The following is a 13,660-nucleotide window of genomic DNA, read 5'->3' on the forward strand; positions in this document are numbered from 1 at the left end:
AGTTCTTATATATTTGACCAGCATTGTGTGTCTCTGCAGCCCGGAACCCTAAGGCTATGGGAGTCAGGGCCGGTTCAAGGGCGCTCTGCGCCCCGGGCAGGAAATGGGGCGTGGCCCAATGCAGGGGGCGTGGTCAATTACGCCCCCTGTACATTAAAAGCGGCGCTTGAATGCTGAGCGGTGCGCGATGACGTCATCGCGCACCGCACAGCAAAAAGTCCTCTCCACGAAGGGAAACTAGACGCTATGAGTCTAGTTCCCTTCGTAGAGAGGACCTTTGCTGTGCGGTGCGCGATGACGTCATCGCGCACCGCTCAGCAAAGTTACTCTCCAGGAAGGGAAACTAGACGCATAGCGTCTAGTTCCCTTCAGGAGGCGGACGGGGACGGCAGCGGAGGCGGACAGGGACACAGCGGGCAGCAGTGGCGGATCTTGCCACGGTGCAGCGCCCTCCGGATGGCGCCAGCGCCCTCCGGAAGGCGGCGCCCCGGGCAAAAGTCCTGCTTGCCCGTGGCAAGATCCGCCACTGATGGGAGTGATAGGCCGGGTAGGTGTACATACACCGAGATATACAATCCTCGTCTGTTAGGTTGCGGGGAGGTTGGCCACCAACCTCTCTATTTCATTGGGTGAGGCGCTGGATGTTTTGGCGCCTTACTATGGCCCCATATCTTTATGGGGTCTGTTTTCTTTCTCTTTTTCATAATTCTCTTTTGTCTACCCCTGTTTGTTCCCCCTATGTGTCTTGTCTTCCTCAGGGTTATGTTCCTAGATGTTTGATTCAGCGATTGATTTGTTCCTGTACTAATCAGTTATGGTCAGGTTAGTTTCACTCAATGTTAAGGGAATAAATTCCCCACAGAAACGTAAATTAGCGCTGTCCTCCTTCTATAAAATGAAGGCGAATGTTGTTGCGGTTCAAGAAACCCACTTCAAAAAATTGGATCCCCCTAAATTTCACGATAACCGTTTCCCTACTTGCTATATGGCCAATGGCCCTACAAAAAAGGCTGGAGTAGCGATACTCTTCTCCCTGAACTGCACTTTCACACTAGAGTTCCAAATAGTAGATCCTGAGGGTCGATATCTCATATTAATAGGGTTACTAGAAAACACCATGGTCACTCTAGTCTCATGCTATGCCCCTAACTCTGGTCAGCTCACTTTCTGTAGGAATCTTTGTTCCCTGATACAAAAGCACACTAAGGGGTCGGTTATGATCTTGGGGGATTTTAATCTAGTTGTTGACCCTCTACTAGATAGATCTAGCACTACTAGAAGCACTCTGATGGGGGGTCGGAATGCTCGGGACGGGAGGCCTAGCCTCCACCAGTTACTGGGGGAATTCGATCTATACGATGCATGGAGAACTAAACACCCCACAGAGCGGGATTATTCTTTCTACTCGCATGTACACTGCACATACTCTAGGATAGACCTTGCCCTGACAAACAAAGAGACCCTGACGGCTATCCGGGAAATTAAAATATTACCTATGACCTGGTCTGATCATTCCCCGGTAATGGTAATATGGGAGTTGGAGGCAGGTGGGATCCCTCCAGGGCCCTGGAGATTGGGGAGGTTTTTGCTCAATAATCCTGATCCTTAGCACTATCCGACAATCTATACAATTATATCTTGACACAAACAAATCGGAAGATACCTCGATCTTTAACAACTGGTGCTCTCTTAAAGCGGTGATTCGAGGCTCAGCCATCCAGACTGCTGCCAGACTTAAACGCACTCAACAGGCAGAACGCCTGTCTGCTGATAAGGAGGCTGCCAGACTGGAATCGTTGCATAAAGCGAACCCGCTCAATAAATCTACCGATAAGCTTTTATTAGCCGCCCGGGAAAGAGTAAACGTTTTCTCACTTAGGGACGTGCAGCGCAATATTGCTAGACTAAACCAGAGGTTCTATATACTAGGCAATAAAGCGGGACGTCTCTTGGCTCGGAAGCTACAGAGTAAACGAGCTAGAGCCAGGATACACCATGTCTGTTCCGCTTCGGGATCTAGGGTATCTGACCCTTATGATATAGCAAACACCTTTGCAGAGTACTACTCCCACCTATATGATTTAAGGTCTGACCCGACCGCCCCCCAACCCAGAGAGGTTGATATTCAGTCGTTCCTGAAAGAAATTTCCCTCCTGACGTTGGACTCCGCGGCTGGCCTGTCCCTTAACGTCCCTTGGACATTAGAAGAACTAGACGCAGCTGTCTCTGGTCTCCCGAAAGACAAAGCTCCTGGCCCTGATGGCTTCCCCTCCAATTTCTATAAATCATATAAGAATGAATTGGCCCCCCTACTGCTGTCTGTTTTCAATGAGGCATCGGGCGTGGGAAAGTTTCCCAAAGAAATGCTTTAGGCACAGATAGTTGCCATTCCAAAACCTGGCAAGCCCCCCACAGCAGTACAAAACTATCGTCCTATAGCCTTGTTGAACACAGACGTTAAGCTCTTCGCAAAGTTAATTGCCAATCGTCTTTCCCCTCTGCTTCCTTCCCTCATAGCTGCTGACCAGGTGGGCTTTGTCCCGGGCAGGCAGGCCCCGGACAACACCCGGAGGGTGTTTAACATACTTGAACACTGTGATGCGCATAAAACACCCCTCCTTATACTTTCTTTAGATGCCGAAAAGGCGTTTGATAGACTCCATTGGGGATATCTGAGAGCTGTTTTAGATAAATATGGGTTCGCTGGGAGGTTCTTAGATTCTGTTTTTGCTCTGTACTCTGCCCCCTCTGCAAAGGTGTTTGTCAACAGTTGTTTGTCAGGGGCTTTTAATATCACCAATGGAACCAGGCAGGGCTGTCCCCTGTCACCCCTTATATTCGCTCTAGCTATTGAGCCGCTGGCTGAGACAATTAGAACTGAACCAACAATTACAGGCCCAGAAATAGGTGGTTTGACCCACAAGATCAGTTTATTTGCTGACGACATCTTGCTCTGCTTAACTCGCCCAGATGCCTCATTAGCTGCGCTCCATGCCGTCCTTGACAGATATTCCAGAATATCATATTACAAGTTGAACACAACCAAAACCGAAGCCCTACCGCTTCACATACCGCCGCGTACTGTGACCCGACTTAAAGATCTATACCGCTATGCCTGGCAGGTCAGATCCATTAAGTACTTAGGAATTCACCTCTCCCTAGACAGAGACCTATATGAATGTAACTATGTACCCCTCTTTAGCGCCTTTGAAAAATTAATAAAAGAATGGTCCCTTCATGAAATATCTTGGCTAGGAAGAATTTCCGCGACCAAGATGATACTACTCCCTAAACTTCTGTATTTGTTCCGGGCTATACCTCGTAGCTTCCCCAAACCTCTCCTGGTGAAAGCTAACATGATCATTTCTCAGTATATATGGAAGGGGTCGAGGCCCCGCATAGCTAGACAGGTCATGATGTTGCCTAAAATGGTCGGGGGGTGGCATACCCTAATTTGGAGGCGTACCACTCCGCCTGCCTTCTCAGTCAGGCTCGGGACTGGTTCGACGTGCACAACCCCAAGCCATGGGTCCTTATAGAACGGTCCTTCTTGGGTTCGATCGACTTGAGAGATATGTTTCTACTGCCTGCTCACTGTGTCCCTAAGCGGCTGGGCCCGGTGGAGTCGGTTAGATGCACCCTGAAGCTTTGGCATACGGTCGCTGCGTCTGACCCGAAAATCGTGTTGCCCTCGGCTGATTTAGAAATAAGGACTATTGCTAGTCTCATACCCAACCTGGGATTGGACACTTGGATCGGTGCTGGGGTTGTGCATCTAGGGGACCTATACACAGAGGGAGGGTTGGTGCCCTTCTCTAGGTTATTAAGTAACTCAGGTATCCCGAGGCACGACTTCTTCAAATACTTGCAGATCCGACATTGGCTGCAGTCATGGGGGAGTAGTGGGGTGGCTCCCGTCCCCCTTCCAGCCTCCCTTCGTCTCAGACTGTCTTCCCCGGACCATGGCGGTGGGATATCTAAATGGTATCAGTATATTATTCTCCTCTCTAAAAAGGGTAAGATTCCTTCGCAGCTGAAGTGGGAGAGGGATCTCTCCATAGACCTGCGGGAGGAAGAGTGGGACTCCATTTCCTCGAGGTGCTTTGGAATCTCTAGATGCCTTCAGCATTCTGAGATGTACTTCAAATTGTGCCAAAGGGCGTACTTTACTCCACAGCGACTCCATAGCATTTGGCCTTCGGTTTCCCAGTTGTGCTGGAGGAATTGCGGTCACGTGGGTAACATTCTACACGTTTTCTGGGAGTGCCCTGTTCTGAGGTCGCTGTGGACCGAAGTGTTCTCTCTTCTCCGGGAGGTGTTGGGGGTTGAGGTCCCTATGACTCCTATGTTCGCCCTATTCCATTATACCTCACCTGAACTTTTGCGCTGTGATAGATATATTGCTGGCCATATCCTCATATCCACTAAGGCTGCAATTGGACAGCTTTGGAAAACACCAACTGTACCCACTCTCCATGCCATTGTTAACAACACACATAAACATTTTCTATTTGAAACGTCTGGAGGTGACGATACTACCTCACCATCCTCAATACTGAATTCTTGGCTGAAGTGGAAAATATTTCGAGAACGGACAGGGCTGCCTATGGTTGTTGCTAACCCTATAGAATTGTCGCAGTTACACTCTCCGCAATCTGAGGCTGCCTGAGTATTATTGCTATATATAGTATATATAATTTCTACTGTAGATTGATAATCAATCAGATGTGTTGGGGACGTTCCCATCAGTGGAACTTGACCCGTGTCTTTGTTATCCCCTATGTGTCTCAATGTGTTGTCTCTCTTCTTGTTCTACCTTACTTCTTCTTCTATCTGTTAGATGTTAGTTTTTTATTTGTCTTTGGCCGGATTCGGCAGTACATGATTAGGACATTGTATACATTGTTGCACTGTTAATGTATCGTTATATTTCTGTTTGACATCCTGTTCAGTCAACTCATACTCCTGTTGGATTTCACGTGTGCTGTCATGTCCGGCTGTGTATGTTAATGATTAAAAAATAAATAAAAACCATTGATTAAAAAAAAGAAAATTGCGGTGACGCGCAGCTCTTTATATAGAATACGAATCTCGCGAGAATCCGACTGCGGGATGGTGACATTCGGGCGCGTTCGGGTTAACCGAGCAAGGCGGGAAGATCCGAGGCTGCCTCGGACCGTGTAAAATGGGTGAAGTTCGGGGGGGTTCGGATCTCAGAGAACCGAACCCGCTCATCTCTAATTTAAACATACATACAAATAACAATACATGCAACAATAATTCTCTGGTCAATCTCCGTACATATTAGGTATCAAAATTAATAATATTCAGCAGATAATCAAGTAAAACATATAAAACATACCAGCAGTTTAAACATACAAATACATACACTGGGTACTGCTTGAATTTGATTTCGGTGTGTAGGTTCCAGCATTATTCCTCAACAGCTTTTTCAGATACCTATTTGTGCCATTCATATTCCCTTTCCAATCAATTTTTAGTGACAGTTTCAGTGCCCCCCTATACTTATATTTGATCACAAATGTGCTCTTTCCCAATTTGTTCCCTTACACTAATTGTGTCTCTCTTTAATCCACATATTTGCTATCTCATGTTGATTCCCAAAATCATGTCACAGTCACAAATTACATCTAAAAACTATTCAAAATATGGCACATCTTTACAAGATATTGCAAAAACTCTAATCCACATGCACAAAAAGAGCCTCCTGCTAGTCTCCAAACCTTCAAGTTTAAGCATTCCCTGAAAACTAACCTCTTCAGGCAAACTTATCAAATTCCAGAACCACCCGTATAACCTTCATAAGCTACAGTATCTAATTACATTCTCTACACAGTCCGCAAAACTCCATACACTGTGCATGCTCGCCATGTAACATAATATGCCACACTGTGCATGTCCCCAGTTCACATTATATGCCACACTGTGCATGCCCCCAGTTCACATTATATGCCACACTGTGCATGCACCCAGTTAACATTATATGCCACACTGTGCATACCCCTAGTTCACATTAGATACCACACTGTGCATGCCTCCAGTTCACATTAGATACCACACTGTGCATGCCTCCAGTTCACATTAGATACCACACTGTACATGCCTCCAGTTCACATTATATGCCACACTGTGCATACCCCTAGTTCACATTAGATACCACACTGTGCATGTCTCCAGTTCACATTATATGCCACAGTGTGCATGCCCCCAGTTCACATTATATTCCACACTGTGCATGCCCCCAGTTCACATGATATGCCACACTGTGCATGCACCTAGTTAACATTATATGCCACACTGTGCATACCCCTAGTTCACATTAGATACCACAGTGTGCATGTCCCCAGTTAACATTATATGCCACACTGTGCATGTTCCCAGTTCACATTATATGCCACACTGTGCCTACCCCTAGTTCACATTAGATACCACACTGTGCATGCACCCAGTTAACATTATATGCCACACTGTGCCTACCCCTAGTTCACATTAGATACCACACTGTGCATGCCTCCAGTTCACATTAGATACCACACTGTGCATGCCTCCAGTTCACATTAGATACCACACTGTGCATACCCCTAGTTCACATTAGATACCACACTGTGCATGCCCCCAGTTCACATTAGATACCACACTGTGCATGCCTCCAGTTCACATTATATGCCACACTGTGCATACCCCTAGTTCACATTAGATACCACACTGTGCATGTCTCCAGTTCACATGATATGCCACACTGTGCATGCACCCAGTTAACATTATATGCCACACTGTGCCTACCCCTAGTTCACATTATATACCACACTGTGCATGCCTCCAGTTAACATTATATGCCACACTGTGCATGTTCCCAGTTCACATTATATGCCACACTGTGCCTACCCCTAGTTCACATTAGATACCACACTGTGCATGCACCTAGTTAACATTATATGCCACACTGTGCCTACCCCTAGTTCACATTAGATACCACACTGTGCATGCACCCAGTTAACATGATATGCCACACTGTGCCTACCCCTAGTTCACATTAGATACCACACTGTGCATGCACCCAGTTAACATTATATGCCACACTGTGCATGTTCCCAGTTCACATTATATGCCACACTGTGCATGCCCCCAGTTCACATTATATGCCACACTGTGCATAATCCTAGTTCACATAATATGCCACACTATGCATGCACCCAGTTAACATTATATTCCACACTGTGCGTACCCCTAGTTCACATTATATTCCACACTGTGCATGCACCCAGTTAACATTATATGCCACACTGTGCCTACCCCTAGTTCACATTAGATACCACACTGTGCATGCCTCCAGTTCACATTATATGCCACACTGTACATGTTCCCAGTTCACATTATATGCCACACTGTGCATACCCCTAGTTCACATTATATGCCACACTTTGCATGCACCCAGTTAACATTATATGCCACACTGTGCGTACCCATAGTTCACATTAGATACCACACTGTGCATGTCCCCAGTTCACATTGTATGCCACTCTGTCTATGCATGATGCCAATTCACATTATACAGTATGCCACATTGTGCATGTTCCCGGTTCACATTATATGCCACACTGTGCATGTCCCTAGTTCACATTGTATGCCACTCTGTCTATGCATGCTGCCAATTCACATTATACAGTATGCCACATTGTGCATGTAGCCGGTTCACATTATATGACACACTGTGCATGTCCCTAGTTCACATTGTATACCACTCTGTCTATGCATGCTGCCAATTCACATTATACAGTATGCCACATTGTGCATGTACCCGGTTCACATTATATGTCACACGCACTCTGTGCATTAATAATTGTGTTAATTAGAACAATTGTCTCCTGGTCAAAAAACTAACAAACGGGGACAGCGTCTCCTCCTTAGAAATGCATTCCTTTGAAATGCTGGTAAAAGAGGTGTCAGCAGCACACTATGTTCATTTGTTGATCTGATCCGGTTCTCCAGTCCAGTCTCTCTCGTGTCTCATCTCCACTAACTCTCCACAAGTCCACACTCACCATGAGCCATATCTCGTTTCCCGGCGTACTGTGTGTCGGCGTTGGTGATGGGTCCCGCAGTGCTTCCAGAGTATACCCATTACCCAGATACCCCAACTATCGCGGTCTCATGAGATCGGTTGAGCGCTCAACTCACCGGACGTGGTGAGGCTGAGGGAGACTTGGGAAGGAACTTAAGGAAGGACAGAGTTGGGAGCCGGCATCCGGACACAATAGATTTAGTTTATTAGGCTTGTCATTATTCCTCAGGGCATCATGAACACAGAATTCATCATAATTTTCATTATCAAGAATTGTATATTTTCGTTATCGTTACACTAAGGTCCTGAAAAAAACTGTTGTTGACGAATACTTTTAGTCCAAGGCGTACATTTACTAAGCAGTGATAAGAGAGGAGAAGTGAGCCAGTGGAGAAGTGCCCATGGAAACCAATCAGCACTGAAGTAACATCTATAATTTGCATACTATAAAATGATACACAGCTGCTGATTGGTTGATGGGGAAACTTCTCCACTGGCTCACTTCTCCGCTCTTATCACTGCTTAGTAAATGTACCTCTAAATTTTCATTGACAAAATTAACACTGGTGAATAATACTCTTTGGAGCACTTCCTTATCTCTTATTATATACAGGTTGAGTATCCCATATCCAAATATTCCGAAATACGGAATATTCCGAAATACGGACTTTTTTGAGTGAGAGTGAGACAGTGAAACCTTTGTTTTCTGATGACTCAATGTACACAAACTTTGTTTAATACACAAAGTTATTAAAAATATTGTATTAAATGACCTTCAGGCTGTGTGTATAAGGTGTATATGAAACATAAATGAATTGTGTGAATGTAGATACACTTTGTTCAATGCACAAAGTTATAAAAAATATTGGCTAAATTTACCTTCAGGCTGTGTGTATAAGGTGTATATGAAACATAAATGCATTATGTGCTTAGATTTAGGTCCCATCACCATGATATATCATTATGGTATGCAATTATTCCAAAATACGGAAAAATCCGATATCCAAAATACCTCTGGTCCCAAGCATTTTGGATAAGGGAGACTCAACCTGTACAATGTTTCTGCACTGTCAGGGATACAAATCTAGTACTTATTTCATAGATGCTTCAACTCTAAACTGGTAGTCTAAAGCAACAGTATATGCAGCTTATATAATAATAGTATTTACCATCTAACAGCTTTTCTGTGTCACGGAAAACAATCTACTTTAATTTGGTATGACAGACAAAAAGACAAAACTGATATTCATCTTCTCCTGGCACCAGTATTTGTACTGTTATTGTAAAGTCCCGTGCCAATACCCATTTCATACACAATGTCAGCCTTGACTTACTTAGATGGTAGTTGTGGCGCCTGTCTGGAAATGTAAATTACAAAAAGTTTACCTCCACAGATCCCTGTTTCAATCTTGCTGAGATAATTGTAAATATACTAAGCAACATTATGGCTGTACGAGTATTTGTATAATTTGTTGATGTGTGATCTATTGATGAATATGAATATTGTATGTTAATATGTTCTACTTCTGCTTACTGGTTTGTCATATGTTGGGTTTAATTGCTAATTTAGTAATTTCTATTTTGTTGAAGAAATAAAATAAGACTGGCCTTTTCCTGTGTATAATTCATACAATATAAAACATATTATGTAATAGAGCAAATGGTATATAAAAAACATAATCTATAATATTATACAACAAATGGTAATTTAAGAATTTTTGATTGAACTATAAAAATTCATAAATTTATTGGACTAAAGTAAATTTACCGCGCATCTGTTTCCAAAGTTGCAGCGTCTTCATCAGTTTCGGGCACCAGATATAAAAGGGCAATTAGATAGAAGGCAAAACCTGGCATGCATTGGATCGAATTTAATTGCCCCTTTAAATCTAGCAGCTGAAATTGCTGTACACATGGTGACTTTGAAATGCACTACATATTAAATTTAGCCCACTGACCCTTTCTTCTATCTCATAACAGTAAACTCCACTTTGGGAAACAGACATAAGGGGCTGGATGTGATGCATTGCGAGATGGCTGGAGCTCCGAGATTCCATCCAAATTTGTAAACATTTTTAAAGTGGCAATTATTTACACGGTGTTAGGCGCCGTGGTCCGCGATGTCCTCGCGGCCCGGCGCCTAGCAACTAGTGACGCCGTGCTTGCGTAGCCGCCGGCTCCCTAGCAACGCAGGGACGCCGGGCGCGATGAGCCACCTGGACCCTAGCAACGGGGACGCCACGGGCGGACCGCGTTCCCCGTTGCAGGGTCAATTTAGTACACACACACACTGATCTTCTGGGCGTGCAGCAGGGCAGCTGCACAGCATTTAGGGCAATCAGACTCTGAACATCTGATTGGAGGACTCCTTGTTAAATACTTTCTCAGTGCTTCACACAAACGCCGGTAATAGCTTCCTGCATGCTGCTTAGGTTTGCTGAACGTCTGTTCCAGTCCTGCTGTGTCCGGTCATTCCTGTCCTCAGAGTTCCTGTTTCTTGGAGTTGTCATCTCATCCCAAGAAGTCTTCTGGTCCTCTATTGTCCGCCACGGTCGCCAGAGAATCTCGTGTGGTGTTCGTGAGTTGCGGCTCTGCCGTGTGCTGCGGCTCAGCCCGCTTTATTTTGTATTCTGTTTCGGAGCATTTGCGGAGGGTTCCGCTTCCACAAGTCCTCTCCGGAACTCGGCGGTGCCGGGTAGGAGAGTGGACAAGTGGATATTTTGGTTGTCCTTTTCCCTGGCGGTTTTTCCGCACATATTCTAGTTTTAAGTTAGCTTGTAGCCCCTGGCTTTGTGGCTAGTTAGAGGGCCCCTTGTTATCACCCTGTCTCGGATTTCCCTTTGTCTCCCATTAAGACCTGAGGGGGCATCGGAGTTGGGCAGACGTAATCCGCCCTTCAAACGCGGCTGCCATGGGCTCAAGCAACCATAGTCTCGCAACGGATTTCTGACAGCACGGGCGAGACAACGGAGTTAGGGCGCCAGGGGCTATTTTCCATTCCCGCTCCCTTTCCCAGCATTACGTTCCAGTGCTCAGGTCCTTGTTATAAGATCTCCTCAGACCAGAGTGCTGGAATCATAACATTATTACCGGCCCTACCAAAACTTAAAATTAAACGGGGTTTAATTTTTTCTCATTCTGTTTTTGTGAGAGTTTATCGGCCTCATGAATCCGACAGGTTTAGGGCCAAATCCCGGTCAGCTCTTAGTCAACCAGATTCAAGAACTTACTCAGATGGTTCAGGATCTTTCTATTCGGGTGAGATCGCAGGAAGATCTTTTGCGAGCCTCCCCGAAGGTAGTCCCTGAACCAAAGATGCATTTGCCCGACCGTTTTTCCGGGGACAGAAAATAATTTTTTAATTTTAAAGAATCCTGTAAACTTTATTTTCGTTTAAGACCTACATCCTCTGGTAATGAATCTCAGCGGGTTGGGATTATTATTTCTTTACTCCAGGGGGGTCCTCAGACCTGGGCATTTGGTTTAAGAGCAGAGGATCCTGCATTGTTATCTGTAGACGCCTTTTTTAAGTCTTTAGGGCTCTTGTATGATGACCCAGATAGAGAGGCGTCCGCTGAGAGTCAGCTGCGTGCTCTCAAACAAGGTAGAAATCCTGTGGAGGTTTATTGTACCGAGTTTCGCCGTTGGTCGAACGACTGTGGCTGGAATGACCCGGCCCTGCGCAGTCAGTTTCGCCTCGGTTTATCTGAATTTATTAAAGACAGTCTCCTCCAGTACCCCGCTCCTGAGACTCTCGATAAACTCATGGAGCTTGCTATAAAGGTTGATCGTCATCTCCGAGAGCGGAGGGCTGAAAGAGGAACATCTGTAAGGTCTAGTCCTTGTGTATATTCCTTTCCAGAGGACGTCGAGGAGCCCATGCAGATGGGTCTCTCCCAGCTGTCTCCTGAGGAAAAAAACAGAAGACAAAATTCCGGTCTTTGTCTATACTGTGGTGGTAAGGGACATTTTGCTCGTAATTGCCCGAACAAGTCGGGAAACGCTTTGACCAGGTAAATTGTGAGGGGGTTCACTTAGGTCTGCAGCTTATCTCCTCGAACAACTCTCTTTTAGTCCCTGTTAAGGTTTCCTTTGGCAGCCTCAATTCTTTGGTGTCGGCTTTTGTCGACAGTGGAGCTGCAGGAAACTTTATGGATTTAACTTGGGCTAAGGCCTTAGGCATCCCACAGTTACCATTAGATAGATGTATCACCATGCACGGCTTAGATGGGGGTCCGCTTTCCAATGGGGTAATTACTCACCGCACACCTCCAGTAGTTCTTACGGTAGGAGCCTTACATTCCGAAGATATTGAATTCTACCTTACACATTGCCCGGCAGTTCCTGTTGTTCTGGGTCACCCTTGGCTTGCCTTTCATAATCCCACCATTGATTGGCGGTCCGGGGAGTTTTCCCATTGGGGTACATTTTGTGCTAAGGAATGTATTTTGTATCCAGTCAGAGTTGCAGCAATCGTTCCAGAGCTCATTCCTGTGGAATACCAAGAGTTTGCCGATGTCTTCTCCAAAGGCAATGCGGACATTCTGCCTTCTCATCGGCCTTATGATTGTGCAATTGAGCTAGTTCCAGGTGCCACTTTGCCTAAGGGGAGATTATATGCCTTGTCCGGGCCAGAAACTACGGCCATGAATAATTATATTCAGGAAAGCCTAGAGAAGGGATATATTGGACCATCAAAATCTCCTTTAAGTACAGGTTTTTTCTTTGTGGAGAAAAAAGATGGCTCGCTTAGACCATGCATTGACTTTAGGGCCCTGAATAAGATCTCCGTTAAAAACACCTATCCTTTGCCGTTAATTTCTGTACTTTTTGATCAGTTACGTTCTGCTGTGATTTTTCTAAAATTGACCTTAGAGGAGCTTACAACCTCATCCGAATTAAATCTGGGGATGAGTGGAAGACGGCTTTCAGCACTCAGTCGGGTCACTACGAATACCTGGTGATGCCGTTCGGCCTGTCTAATGCTCCGGCAGTTTTTCAAGACCTCATTAACGATGTTCTCCGTGACTTCCTAGGGAAATTCGTGGTCGTTTATTTAGACGACATCTTGATTTATTCTGAATCGATGGAACAACATGTTACCCAGGTGCGTCTGGTTCTTCAAAAGTTACGTGAGAATCATTTATATGCCAAGCTGGAAAAGTGTGATTTTCACGTCACGGAAGTATCTTTTTTAGGGTACATAATTCCTCCTCAGGGATTTTCCATGGAACCAAAGAAGCTCCAGGCCATCCTTAATTGGGCGCAACCCACTAATTTAAAAGCAATTCAGCGCTTTTTAGGGTTTGCGAATTATTATAGGAGATTCATTCATTCTTTTTCTGACCTGGTTGCTCCCATAGTAGCTCTGACAAAAAAAGGAGCGGATCCTACCAACTGGTCGCATGAAGCTGAATTGTCCTTCCAGGCCTTGAAACAAGCCTTTGTCTCGGCTCCAGTCCTTAGACATCCTAATCCGGAATTGCCCTTTGTTGTGGAGGTTGATGCCTCAGAAGTTGGAGTGGGGGCTGTCCTTTCTCAAGAGGATCCGGAGTCTCTGGAATTACATCCTTGTGC

The sequence above is a fragment of the Pseudophryne corroboree genome, chromosome 1 (genome assembly GCF_028390025.1).
Source record: "Pseudophryne corroboree isolate aPseCor3 chromosome 1, aPseCor3.hap2, whole genome shotgun sequence".
Lineage (NCBI taxonomy): Eukaryota > Metazoa > Chordata > Amphibia > Anura > Myobatrachidae > Pseudophryne > Pseudophryne corroboree.